Source organism: Hippopotamus amphibius, chromosome 17 (assembly GCF_030028045.1).
Source record: "Hippopotamus amphibius kiboko isolate mHipAmp2 chromosome 17, mHipAmp2.hap2, whole genome shotgun sequence".
Taxonomy (NCBI): domain Eukaryota; kingdom Metazoa; phylum Chordata; class Mammalia; order Artiodactyla; family Hippopotamidae; genus Hippopotamus; species Hippopotamus amphibius.
The window spans coordinates 35,172,469-35,186,704 of record NC_080202.1 but is presented as its reverse complement, the minus strand read 5'-3'; the positions used below and the strand labels follow the sequence as shown (position 1 = coordinate 35,186,704).

Genomic DNA, 14,236 nt, shown 5'->3' with positions numbered 1-14,236 from the left:
GTGTGTACACCTGGCAATTCTGTTCTGCAGAGCTTCACTGTGGCTGCCCCCCGCCCCCACCTTGGAGCTGAAGGACAGAGGGGCGACTGTGATGCCAAAACCAGCGTGGGTGGGGGGCTTTCAACAGCGATGAGGACCAGTAGCTGCTGCGAGGATGCAGAGGACACGGGTGGGGCCTGACGAGCCCAAAGGGCCAGAAAGCACCAGCAGCACCTGAGTCCTGCCCAGGAGGGGCTCAGCAGGGGGCCTCACAGCGGGGCAGCTCCAGGGCTGGTGAGTTCACAGCCCTCTGACGGACACCTGCCCCAGGACACAGACTGGTGTCTTGTCTCCTCTGTCTACCCCTTTGCCCGACTCTCCTGGACTCCCAAGACAGACTCTGTAGGTCCAGGCATCAGACCATTAGACGCAGAGGCAGAGCGATGCAGCTTCTTTATCTTTGCTTCCTTTTGAAAATGAAACCCCTCCAAGCCGACCTCCCACGCTTCACTGTGCCTAACCAATCTCTTGGCAACTGACCCTAGCCACCAGGATGCTTTGAAGAAATTAAAATTCATGCTCCTGGGGCTTGGCAGGCACAACCTTCCTGAAGATAATGGCTGCTTCCTTGAAGAGCAGGGTAAACCAAATTGGGGTCCAGCCAGCAGGAAGACGTGGGGGGCAGAGGTGTTGGTCAGGCAACAGCATCTGCCGTAGAAAGAAAGGGGAGGCCTGGGTGTTTAGGAACAACATAGCAGCTCCAAAGAAGGGTGACACTTGAAAATGAGGCAGAATCCCTCATTCATTGCTTTGACCCCAGCTGACTGTGGGCTAACGTGACAGGGCCATGTTGACAGTCCTATCCCTGGTGATTCTATCAACAGTGGACCACTTACACCCTCACTAAATGTCGCCCCGGACATGGTTCTGAGTGAGCTTTGTGGAAGCATGGCCATGACTTTTGTAAGGCAGGAGGCCAAGGTGTGTGGATCCTGAGGTGGCTGGAGGTTTGGGGAAAGTAGAGTGTGGTAGTGAGGATGCTGACGGAGGGTGGAAGGGAGGCAGCCGAGGGAAGGGATGCCTCTCAGGGCTGTGGCTTCCAGGGACTCGGGGGAGCAGCTGGAGGGTTTGAGGACCCATGATCATCCCTGCCACCCACCTCAAAGGAGCTCCAGGTGCCTCCAGAGCAAGACCTGGGAGAGGACCGAGTATCCTGGTGAGAAGAGAAGAACTTCAGCACAGTTCTTGAGACCCCTGAAGACAAATGCTCTGAAAGCACCTTGAAGCTGGGTACCTGAATGTGGTTCACGGAATAATGCCCTCCTGCCCTCCGCACTGACCCCCTAGGATATTCGTGTCCTGATCCCTGGATCCTGTAACCATGTAACTTTATACGGTAAAGAGGAGTTTGTAGATGAGATCAAGTTAAGGATTGTGAAATGGGGACGGTGTCCTGGATTATCAGGTGGGCCAAATGTAACCACAAGCATCCTTATCAGAGGGAGGCAGAGTTGAGAGAGGAGAGAAGATGCTGTGCTGCTGGCTTTGAGGGTGGAGGAGGCAACATGAGCCAAGGAAGGCAGGTGGCCTCTAGACCCTGGAAGGCAAGGAATTAGTTTCCTGTGCCTGCTGCAACAAGTCACCTCAAATCTGGCAGCTTAAAAACAAGAGAAATTTATTCTCTTACAGTCCTGGAGGCCAGAAGTCTGAAATCAAAATGTCGAAGTCAAGCACCCTCTTTGGAGGCTCAAGGGGAGACTCTGTCTCCTGCTGCTTCCAGCTTCTGGTGGCTGTTGACATTCTTTGATTTATGGCTGCATCATCCCAGTGCCTGCCTTCTCCATCCCATCTTCTCATCTGTGTCTCTCTTATGATACACGTGACTGCATGACGGCCCACCCAGAAAATCCAGGAGAAGCTCCTCCTCTCAAGATTCTTAATGCAATCACTTTTGCCATTTAAGGTACTATTCGCAGGTTCCAGGGAGTAGGTGGATGGTCTCATAAGACAGATTTGGAACAAGGAGGACACAGAGAACTGAACAGGCAACAGCTATCTTGGAGGCAGCTAGGTGGTCACTTAGGATGAAGAGAGGACTCAGGCCTTCCTCCTCGCCATGGACACACAGCTCTGTCTGTCATGGCTCCTGCCCATCTCTCCGAAAACATCTTTCCCCCTCAACCTCCTTGGCCTCTAAAATTCAGTCCGTTGTATTAACCTTCTTGTCTCTCAGAGGCTCTCTGCCCTCTACCCTCAGCTTGTCAGGCCCTCTGTCTGGAACACGTTTTCCTCACCCACTGACCCACCTCTCAGCCTGCTCCCTCTGCGGTCTGAAGGCTGCCCTGTTCTGGCTCTCTCGTCACCCTGTGCTTCCTCTGCCCCCTCCTCCCCACGGAGTCCAGCCTCACTGCTCTGCAGGTGCCACGGGGCACTTACCGCAGCATCTGGAACCTAGCATTTGCTTCATATACACCTGTGAAATGGTCAAATGAGACCCATGAGAGAAGCGACAGGGAGGCCCTTGGTGGCCTATGAAGAGCCTTGAGTGGGAAAGGTGAGGAAGTGGTGACCAGAGGCATAGAAACACTTTGAGGTGTCTCTACTCCTTCCAAAGGTGCACCCAACACTTTCCTTCTCTACGACTTTGTCACCCATTCCCGACACAGAGTTCCTGAAACCCTTGTAATATCCTGACTAATAAATAGCATTATCTTTTGTTATAATATTTGGTCTTAGTCCTCAGTTCCTTGGGATCTCCAGTGATGAGTGTCTTTTGTTGGCTAATGAGATGCTGGGATGGACGCGGGGGGGGGGGTGGGGGGGGGTGGGGTGGGGGGTGCGGGGGGGGGGGGAGCCGGGGGAGTGGGAATAGCTTCAGGATAGCCTTAGGGGAGGGATAACCTCCAGACAGTTTCAGGATAGGGGCTGGGGGCCGGGAAGACCGAAGCATAACTAGAAGGTTGGACTTTCAGCCCCAACCCAACCTCCCAGGAGGGGAGAGGAAATACCTAAATAATCACGCCTGCATGAAGAAATCTCCATAAAAAAACTGTGCTGGGGGTGGGGTGGGGTATCTGAGAGCTTCCTGCTCATCAAAGTGCTGGGAGGGAGATGCAGGCCCCTCACACGTTGCTCTGCACATCTTTTCTGAGTTGTGTCCTTTATAATAAACTGGCAGTAGTAAGCAAACTGTTTTCCTGAGTTCTGTGAACTATTCAGCAAATTATCGAAACCGAGGAGGGGGTTGTGGGAACCCCTTGAGCTTGTAGCTGCTTGGTCAGAAGTCCTGGTGGTCTGAGACTTGTGACTGGCATCTGAGGTGGGAGCAGTCTTGTGGGACTGAGCCTTGATGTGTGGTGCTAACTCCAGGTACTCAGCGTCAGAACTGAATTAAGCTCTGGGACGCTCAGCTGGTGTCGGAAGATGGGTTGATGTGTGTGGGGGTGGGGGTGGGGACTCGCATTTGTGTTGGAAGTGCTCTATGGGTAGAAACAGATCACGGTCAAGGGTGACTGGGCGGCACAGTGGTGCTTCTTGCTTTTGAGGACTCTGGCTGCTGACCTGGTTGGAGAACCAGACTGATCCCTGGGTTCAACTCCTGTGCCTTGAGCCCCACCTACGCCATCACTCAGATCACTCAGATGGCTTCTTCAAATCTCCCAGGGGAGGCAGGGGGTCTCCTCGTCTCACAAGGGAGGCTGCCAGATCGGTGAGTTCCTGTGCACTGTGTGCAGCACCGCTTCTGGCCCACTTGGGACTTCCCCACCCCCGGCAAGGGGCGCTGGGACATGTCTGGCTCCAGAAAGCTGTCTCCTACCTGGGTTACTTGTGAATTTCCTTGCTTCAGTGTTTTTTCCCTCAGTTTACCTCCCAAATATTTGAGTGAAGGAAGTATTTGCCTTTGGGGAGTGCCAAACTGTCCCCCAGTTCTGGTCTGCACAGTGGAAGTGTGTGAAAAGATAGCTTCCTTAACCCAGTGAGATCGGGACAGGTTTCACCAGCCCTCCAAGTGACTCTCATGTGTGCCAGGCTTGGGATTCTCTACAAGACCCTCCTTCAAGTTCATGTCCTGAGGAGGGGCATTTACTATCTGCAGACAGTACAAGTCTGCCTTCCAATTATAGCTTCTAAGCTGAGAGCTCATGTCTCCTCCTTATCAATCTATTCAGGAGAACCAACCAGAGTGGTGGCTTATTCTGTAAAATTTTATTCATTCATTCATTCATTCATTCAACAAAACCTTACCCTATGCTGGGCACCATGGTAGGCGTGGATGAGGCAGTGGTGACCGAGACATGGTTCCTGCCCTCAAAGGCCTTGGAGTCTGGTTGGGGAGACATCTAATCACATTCCAGTGTGATGAATGAGACTGGCAGGAGGGGCAGGACCGTTTCCCAAGTCAGGGCATCAGGAAGCAGAAAGCAGCAATTATTGTTGTTGTTGTTTTTCCTTCTGAGAGAAAGAGAAGCAGAGAATTGAACTAAGGCATCATGACTTAGTCATAGGCATTTTAGCATTCTAGATTATTTTCATTCATGAGTCAAGAGATAAAAATAATAAACCTGCTTCTGGATATGCTGCTAAGGTCTTCCGTAGGCCAGAAGGAAAATGTCTTCCCTAATTAGTTCGTTATGGAAATGTGAATGCCGATTATATATAGATAAAAGGAAAAACTGTATGACTTTCGCATTACAATAAGCCTGTTACCCTCTGGAATGGCTTCTACAAAAGCTGAGAGGAATCAATTTCCGGCATGCGATGACGTCTGGCTAGTTGCCTTTGGGGAAGCAAAGGTGTTTCTGGATGTCTCAGAGGCCGCAGATAGGGCTTTGAAGGCTACTGGTACCCAGATGGCCATGAAGTTCTGGGCGCAAAAGAGGTCACCCAGGGCAATGACTTGAAACCCTGGCTGCACCTTCAGAATCACTTGGGAGATTTTAAAGCTACCACATCTGGCCCCAGTCTAGTGGCTCTGATTTAATGAGGGGCACTCAGGTGCTGGTACTTTTTAAAAGCTCCCCAGGTGACTCTAATGTGCAGCCAGTGCTGGAAACCTCTGGCTATAGGGGGAGGGGCCGACGAGGCCGCCTGGACACATCCTGGTGCACAGAGTCTGGGGAGGAGCTCCCAGGGGAGTGGATGGAAAGCAGGAGGGGTCCTAGCATAGGAGCAGTGGTTGATAGGTCACAGGGCACAGAGATGGAAAGAAGCAGAGCTGCACGTGCCACTTAGGGCCGTGCCCACCACTGGTGGCTTTAGCTGCAGGTTTGTTGGCAGAGTGATGAAGGGAAGCTGGATCAGAGTGTGCAGAAAAGTGAGAGGTGAGTCAGGACTTGGAAGGTGAGAAATTGGACACAGAGAATGTAGACTGACTTTGGAGATGAGTGTTGTCTATGGAGGGGGTATGTGTGTTGTAGGAAGGGGGATGCCTTCCAGAACCTGAGACTGCGCTCTTGTCTAACACTCGGGAATGAATTGTCTGAGGAGACACACGTGCTGATAAGGCAAACGACTATTGGGAAGGGGCGCCCAGGCAGAGCGCAGGAGGGTGAGGGAACCCAGGAGACCTGCCCTGCCACGTGGCTCACGGTCTCAGCTTTTATGGTGATGGGGTTAGTTTCTGGGTTGTCTCTGGCCAGTCACTGTGCTTGGCCCACATTTGGTCTGATTCAGGGTCCTCCTGGTGGTGCGTGCATGTCTTAGCTAAGATGGATTCCAGCGTGAGAGCTTCTGGGAGGTTGGCAGGACATATCATCTCTTCCCTCCTCCTTTAGGACCCTCCTGAATTCTCCTGGTTGGCAGCACCGCATTCTTTGTTGGGATCTCCTGTTGTGAGACAACTCAGGCAAGCTGTTATCATCATGCCTGGCCAAGGCGGGCAGTTTCGGTCAACAGTTCCCTGACATGTGGGGGTGGAGGGAATGATTTCGTTATTTGTTGAGGATTGGGGAGACTTGAGTGTGTCCAGATGCTAATAGAAATGACTCAGTTAAGAGGAGGTGGTGGATGTTTGGAAGAGAGAAGGTGTAATTGATGGTAGCAAGTTCTTGAGAAAGTGGAAGGGGAGAGAAGGGTGGGGACCTGACACACCAGTGTCGTTGTAATAGGATGGAAGGTGGAGAGGATGGGACAAGGGGAGAGGGCTCATCTCACCGTGAACATGTATCACCAGTAGTTTACTCATGGACGGGGCTACTTCCAAAGGCCTTGACACACACCCTCTGTTCACGTCGTCTCTCCCATGAAGTGGGCAGTAGCTTTTCCCCACTCACCTCCTTCATGCTCCTAAGAGATTTCCAAATATGCAGTATGTTTTTAATCTGCTGCAACCAGTGCCTCACCAACAGCTCTCCTGTGGTCTACTCTTCACTTAGCACAAACTGGGTTTCTTTTGTATGTTTTTCTCAAATTCCTCACCCAACACCTGCCCAAAACAGAATCCAAAGTGCAAAGGAAATATGTTTTTAAATGGAAGGTAAAATCAGGGCCTCCTTCCTGGTGGTGGTGTAGGCATGGGCCAGAGATTCTCCCCTCTGAGTCAAGTCCCTCCCGGATTTGTGTGGCCTTGCTCCTTTCCAGTCACCCTGGCTGTCTTCCAGCTCCTCGAATGTTCTGCACAGCTTTGCACGTGCTGTTCCCTCCTTGCCCGGCTCCATGTGATTCATCCGTCAGGGCTCAGCTTCGGCATCAGCATCCCTTGCTCTGGAAGTCCTTCCCTGACCTCTGCTCTTCATTGGAAATGGGGCTCCTGCCCCCACTTTTCTCCCCTGGAATCTGCCCAGCCTGATGTTCAGAGCCTCCTCCAGCTGACTTCTTACCCTTCACAGGCGGAGTCCATGGACCACAGGGAGGGCAGCCAGGCCCTGTCGCCTGCTGTCAGGCACCTGCGTATTTCCTTTAAGCACCCTCCATCATCTGGCACTGATATTCATTTGTGTAGTTGCCTAGTTTCTGTAACCGACACAAAAATTTCAAATTCTTGAAAATCGAGGCCACAACTGTCTTATTTTCCACCATCGGCCCAGTTCAAAATATAGCACAGGACACAAAACAGCTCCTTAAAAATGTTTGCTGAGAAAACTGCAAATAATCAATCACCCTTTGCTTTGGGTCTGTTGGCCTAGGGTTTGTTGATGGTGCTCTCCTCCAAGTCCACACTCCAGGCGCCTCTAATGGCATCACTGCAGGGACACACCCAAGTTTTCCATCTCAGGCTCTACAGGGAGCTCTGGCAGCATCCTTGTTTCTGACTCCTAACTTATGAGCTGAGCAGCTGAAACTGGCCTCCGTACTATCCCTGCATGTCTGTTCCATTTATAAATTGCTATAAAAACTATCCCCAAAGTAGTGACTTTAAACATTTTATTTGCTCATAGTTGTGTGGCTCAGGACTTTGGGCAGGGCTCAGTGGGGCGGTTCTGCTCTGTGTGGCATTGTCTGGGATATTCACTCAACCGCATTCAGCGGGTGGCTGGGCTGGGCAGGAAGGTCCAAGAAAAGGCATTCACAGGTCTGGTACTGTGATGCTTCTGCATATATTCATGTGTTTCTCTCCAAGTGGTTAGTGTCTGTTTAATTTCAAATTCCAAATGTTCACTGATGGGATAAAGGAAAACAGTTGACCTGTGTATATAAACTTTGTATCCTGAAGCCTTGAGCCTTCTGACAGAGCCAACAGAAGTCCTCAAATTCCTGGCCTTTTTAAAAAAATAATAAATTTATTTACTTATGTATTTATTTATTGGCTGCATTGGGTCCTCATTGCTGCACTCGAGCTTTCTCTAGTTGTGGCAAGCGGCGGCTACTCTTCATTGTGGTGCACGGGCTCCTCACTGCAGTGGCTTTTCTTGCTGTGGAGCACAGGCTCTAGGCACAGGGGCTTCAGTAGTTGAGGCACACGGGCTCAATATTGTGGCGCCCGGGCTTAGTTGCTCTGCGGCGTGTGGGATCTTCCTGGAGCAGGGATCAAACCTGTGTCCCTAGCACTGGAAGGCAGATTCTTAACCACTTCGCCACCTAGGAAGTCCCAATCCCTGGCCTTTTGTTCTTCCCAGTCTTCCCAGGTGATCTTCAACTTTTGGAACACTAAAGAGTGCATCACATGTAGAAGGAGTAACTATTATTTTGTAAAACATTTGTTTCAATTATGCATAGGAATATGTGTTCTGCATCACAAAAGAATATATTTCTTATTATTTCTCCCTGTGTTGCAGTCGAAACATTTGAAAGCCCCTGTGGTAGAGGAGTTTTCTTCCCCAAGGATCGCCAGTTAAAGTTGGGCTTGGTTCAGCTCAGCCTCTTTTTCAGCACCTGCCTCCCAAAAGGTTGTCCAATGCCACCAGCCCTCTTGCCCTATGGGGTACAGCAAGGCTTCTATTGGGTTCAGTTCTCAACTGCTCTGGCTGCCCAAAGCCCGTTGAATGTCTTCACTTTGATACCATCTTGACCATCAGTTTCTGTAAAAGAGTAAAATAACAAAGAGAACACACTCCAGGGAAGCAACTAATGGAGTAGTTTAGGAGGAACTAAAAGGGCCAGTTTATGCAGCTGTGCTAAAGAGGTGTTGACCTCTAGCCTTCTGGATCAGGTAGAATGAGTTCACAGGTTTGTACAGAGTAGACTAAAACAAGTCACATTGTTCACTGCGCACAAAAGTCTTCATGGAGGTCCGGTAGTTGTCCGACATCTGAGTCACTCAAAACCTGTGGCCCTGTACCAGCCTTGGCTGATGGAAGGAAGCCGTGATGAAACCCAACAGTCAGTTATATTCTCCTCGGCAAGTTTCCTATGTGGAAAATTTCTCTCTTTCACTTTCTGGAGCAGTACCTATTTCTCCTCCCCCTCTCCTTTCCCCTCTCTGCTGTTTGCCACGTAACTTTCATTAACTGAAAGGAGGCAGAGGGCAGTCCCTAGGCTGTCAGTCAAAGCTTCCACGGAGCATTTTCTCTGCCAGCCAGTGGTCACCTCCAGGAACCAGGCACGACCTGCGTGTATTCAGTTCTTCACTACCCTCTCCAGCCTGGGCCCACACACAGCCTGCCTCCCTCTGTTCTGCGTGATGGTAACCTGGGGCCCACACGAGAATTACTGGCTTCTCAGCCTCCCGCCCATCGCCTCTCTTCCACATCTGATACTCGCCACCTTTCAGAGTCCCAGTGGCATAGTCCAGCTTTAAAATTAAGTCCAAAACCCTCACCACCGTTAGGGCCTAACCCTGCCTTCCTTGGCAGCCTGGGCCACCAGCTACTTCTCTATTTTTCTGGGCTCCAGCCACACCAAGCTTGCCATTGACCTGCCTAAGGCTCTCGTCACTTCAGTTAGACCCTGTTTCTTCTGACTGACCCACTCCTTCCCTCCTTGGATGTTCACCACCCCCCTGCCCACCCCAGCCTCCTGGACTCCTTCCTAGCAGGTATCAGCTGTAATTGGATTCTTGACTGTATCATGAGCTGTTCCACACCTTTCTCTCTACCTAGACTGTATGCCTCCTGTGGTCAAAGGCTTCTTCTGGTTTGTATTCCCACTGCCTCTTACAATGCCTGGCACACAGCAGGCATAAAATCAACTTTTACTTGAGTGAATGATTATTGAATGACAACTCCCTTTCCCTGCAACTGGCCCAGCACCCCCCAAATCATCTCACCTAAACCACCTTCCTACCACCTCAGTGTCTGGGTTCAGTCTCAATCCAGACTTGGGGCAGTAGACTTAAACTCATCTCCAAAGCTCTGGCATCACCTGACACCAGCCTCCCTCCCTTCCTTAGGGCAGGGCTCAGTTTGTGAGACGTTCACTGTCAAGGTAGGTGAGGTAAAGGTCCCTTCCCCAGGTGACCCCTTTGCCCAGCTTCTCCCTAGGGACTGCAGTCACCAGCAAGCCCTGTGTGACAAAGCTGATCACACCCGCCCCTGTGCAGAGCAGCCTGCCAGCTTCTAGGGGCTTGTGGGGCTGGCTCAACCCAGCTGTATCTTAGCTCACTGGTACCCCACGAACTGCAGGGGTCTCTGAGAATCCTCATCCATCTTTACCTCACATCACATTGCCCTGCACGTCAGTTGACTCCAATTCTAGAAGCAGAAACGACTTGTGCAGACATGAGACATCTCACCAGCCGGTGGGTCCTGGGATTGGTCCCTATGGCACATGCTGTGGATTGCCCACCCAAAAGCCAATCAAAACTCCTTTCTCGCTTTTTTCGCAACGGGTTTGCCGCCAGGACACAGGTGTCGTGAAAACCACCGTTAACCCTAAGCAAAAATGGGAAAGGAGAAGACCCACAGCAACACTGTTGTCATTGGACACGTAGATTCGGGGACATCTACCACGACTGGCCATCTGATCTACAAATGTGGTGGGATCGACAAGAGAACCACTGAAAAATTCGAGAAGGAGGCTGCCGAGATGGGAGAGGGCTCCCTAAAGTGTGCCTGGGTCTTGGACAAACTGAAAGCTGAACCTGAGCGTAGTATCACCATTGATATCTCCCCGTGGAAATTCGAGACCAGCAAGTACTATGTGACCATCATTGATGGCCCCAGGACATAGAGACGTCATCAAAAACATGATTACAGGCACATCGCAGGCCGACTGTGCTGTCCTGATTGTTGCTGCTGGTGTTGGTGAATTTGAAGCAGGTATCTCCAAGAATGGGCAGACCCATGAGCATGCCCTTCTGGCTTACACTCTGGGTGTGAAACAACTAAGTGTTGGAGTTAACAAAATGGATTCCACGGAGCCACCCTACAGCCAGAAGAGATATGAGGAAATTGTAAAGAAGTCAGCACCTACATTAAGAAAATTGGCTACAAGCCTGACACAGCAGCATGTGTGCCAGTTTCTGGCTGGAATGGTGACAACGTGCTGCAGCCGAGTGCTAACACGCCCTGGTTCAAGGGATGGAAAGTCACCCGTAAAGATGGCAATGCCAGTGGAACCATGCTGCTTGAAGCTCTGGATTGCATCCTGCCACCAACTCACCCAACTGACCAGCCTTTGCGTTTGCCCCTCCAGGACTACAAAATTGGTGGTATTGGTGCTGTCCCTGTGGGTCGAGTGGAGACTGGTGTTCTCAAACCTGGCATGGTGGTCACCTTTGCGCCTGTCAGTGTAACAACTGAGGTGAAATCTGTTGAAATGCACCAGAATGCTTTGAGTGAAGCCCTTCCTGGGGATAATGTAGGCTTCGATGTCAAGAACGTGTCCATCAAAGATGTTCGTCGTGGCAATGTGGCTGGTGACAGCAAAAATGACCCACTGATGGAAGTGGCTGGCTTCACAGCTCAGGTGATTATCTTGAACCATCCAGGCCAAACCAGTGCTGGATATGCACCTGTGCTGGGTTGTCACACAGCTCACATTGCTTGCAAATTTGCCGAGCTGAAGGAGAAGATTGATTGTCGTTCTGGGAAAAAGCTGGAAAACGGCCCCAAATTCTTGAAATCTGGTGATGCTGCCATCGTTGATATGGTTCCTGGCAAGCCCATGTGTGTTGAGAGCTTCTCCGACTATCCTCCCCGGGCCGTTTTGCTGTTCGTGACATGAGACAGACGGTTGCTGTGGGTGTCATCAAAGCAGTGGACAAGAAGGCAGCTGGAGCTGGCAAGGTCACCAAGTCTGCCCAGAAAGCTCAGAAGGCTAACTGAATATTACCCCCAATACCTGCCACCCCAGTCTTAATCCGTGGTGGAAGAACGGTCTCAGAACTGTTTGTCTCAATTGGCCATTTCAGTTTAATAGTAGAAGACTGGTTAATGATAACAGTGCATCATAAAACCTTCAGAAGGAAAGGAGAATGTTTTGCGGACCATTTGTTTTGTGTATGGCAGTTTTAAGTTATTTGTTTTTAAAATCAGTACTTTTTAATGGAAACAACTTGACCAAAAATCTGTCACAGAATTTGAGACCCATTAAAAAAAGTTTAATGAGGAAAAAAAAAAAAAACAAAACTCCTTTCTCCTTTGTTGCAAAACTAGAACCATCACCTTTCCAGACTCCCTTGTAGCTAGAGTCATGTGACACTGTCCTGGCCAAAGTCCTGTGGCCTGAGGCTCTTAGGAAATCTTCCCTCTCTGAATAAACAGACCCGGTTCCAGGGCTTTTGGCCTTTCCCCTTCATCTGGGTCCAGAATGAGGAAGTGTCTAGGGGAGCAGCCATGATTGGATATTAAGGACAAAAGCCACATGCTGAGGGTGACAGAAGAAATAAGAACCAGGGCCCTGAGGAATTAGCCAAGCTGCCTTGAACGTCTTGTTCTGTGAGGAAATTAAACTCCTAATTGTTGGAGCCGAAGCTGCTCAGGGCTGGTGCTGTGCGGCCTGATGCACTCCCAGCGGACAGTGACTTTGACCGCTTGTCTTTAAACCTCAGGGCCATTGGGCTCCTCCTGCCAAAAAGCCTTTCCTGTGCCTTCCTCTTACCCAGCAGCCATGCAGTGGTTCCCTTCCGTGGCCACCTCCTCTGGACCGTGGCCTCAGGTCACCGCACCCGCGCCAGCTGTGGAACTTCCCACAGGGTGGAGCCATACCTGGGCTGCCAACCCTTCCTGGGCCTTCGTCAGCCTCACTGCTGCTGGTGCCTGAGGCTCTGTCACCGGCTGACTCTGGGTGCCTGGCAAGAGAAATGTTGTCTTCATGGTTCACTTTGTGGTCCAGGCTTGGGCTCCCCAAGGTGTAGGTGGCCCACCCCTCACCTCTGGACTGCCCCTGTTGGCGATTTCTTTTGGTCTTGTCCCAAAGTAGAGTTTCTTGAACAATTTAGGCAGAGGGAATGGCCTTAACCAAGACATACACAGCATGGAACAAAGGGGGACAACCATTCTGGTTTGCCCAAGACTAAGGAGTTTCCTGGGATGCAGGAGCTTTAGTGCTAAAACCGGGCCAGTTCCTGGCAAACCAGGAGGGCTGGTCACCCTGGTGGGTGCTGGGAGACCATCAGTAATTCTGTACAGCTGGAGCATGCAGGGTGAGCAATGAGGCTGGAGAGGTGGCAGGTGCAGACCTCAGAGGGCTCCCCAGGCCATTTCATTCTGACCAGGAGGCTCATTGCAGAGTCTGAGGCAGGTGCGTAAGGTTCCGAGGGCTGCCATGACACATGGTCAGAAGCGTGGTGGCTTAAGACAGCAGAAATTTATTCTCTCAGTTCTGGAGGCCAGAAGCCCTAGCTCAAGGTGTCAGTGGGGCTGCATTCCCTCCAGAGGCTCCAGGGGAGAATCCCTTTCTTGCCTCCTCTAGCTTCTGATGGCCCAGGCATCCCTGGGCTGGTGGCTGCGTCGCTCTGATGTCTGCTTCTGTCTTTAATGGCCTTCCCCTCTTCTGTGTCTCAGCCTTCCTCTGCCTTTCTCTTTTAAGGACACCCATTATTGGATTTAGGACCCTCTTTGGTAATCCAGGACGGTCTCATTTCAAGATTCTTAACTTAATCCGATCTGCAAAGACCTTTTCCTAAGGTCACATTTCCTAAATATGGTCACATTTATAGGTTTCAGGCATTAGGACATGGGCATATCTTTTGAGGCAGGCCACCATTCAACCCACTACAGCAGGGAAGCAACGTGTTCGAGTTTGGAATTTGAAAAGATCACTCTGGGAGCAGAGAAGAATGTGATCGAAGAGGGACTCTTTAGCTGTTAAATACGACATCATAGAGTCCTGAGGAGAAACCAAGGGATGCATACATGAAGAGCTGTGTGGGAGCTGTGGTGGGTCCCACTGGGCACCTTCCTTCTACCACTAAGGCTGCCTAAACGATGCCCAAGCTTTCTCCAACCGCACTGTCCAAGCCTGCCCCTTGTAGACTCCAGGCTCCTTTTCACCCAGAGTTGGCTGATGGGCCCAGGGATGGGTTTATCCTACCTTGCCTGACTAAAGCTGGTCTCTGAAGTCCTGGGTTTCCTGTCCTAGGACTAACTAGTCTCTCTCAGGTGTGACAGACACCAGGAATGGTCACCCCTGCCCTGCAGGCACACGGCCTGCCTGATGAGACCATCCATTCATTCCTCCAGTGTGCTTCGGTGCAGTGTGTGCTTTCTGCTGGAACCATGGACCAGACACAGCTCCTGCTTGCCAGGAGTTCACAGGCCAGTCTGGGTGATAGCTGAAGAGAGAGTAATTTCAATACCTGGGTATATCACAGACAATCCCAGGAGGACCATTTGGCCAGGCTGTACTTGCGAAGGGCCTCAAATGTGGATGTTTTTTTAAATTAATTTTTATTAGAGTATAGTTGCTTTACAATGTTGTGTTTGTTTCTTGCTCTACT

General features: G+C 50.8%; 1 pseudogene; it reads left to right on the top strand.

The window, feature by feature from the left end:
• Positions 1 to 10,236: 10,236 nt before the first annotated feature.
• On the top strand, positions 10,237 to 11,796 carry LOC130840855 (elongation factor 1-alpha 1-like; annotated as a pseudogene).
• The last annotated feature ends 2,440 nt before the right edge of the window (positions 11,797 to 14,236 follow it).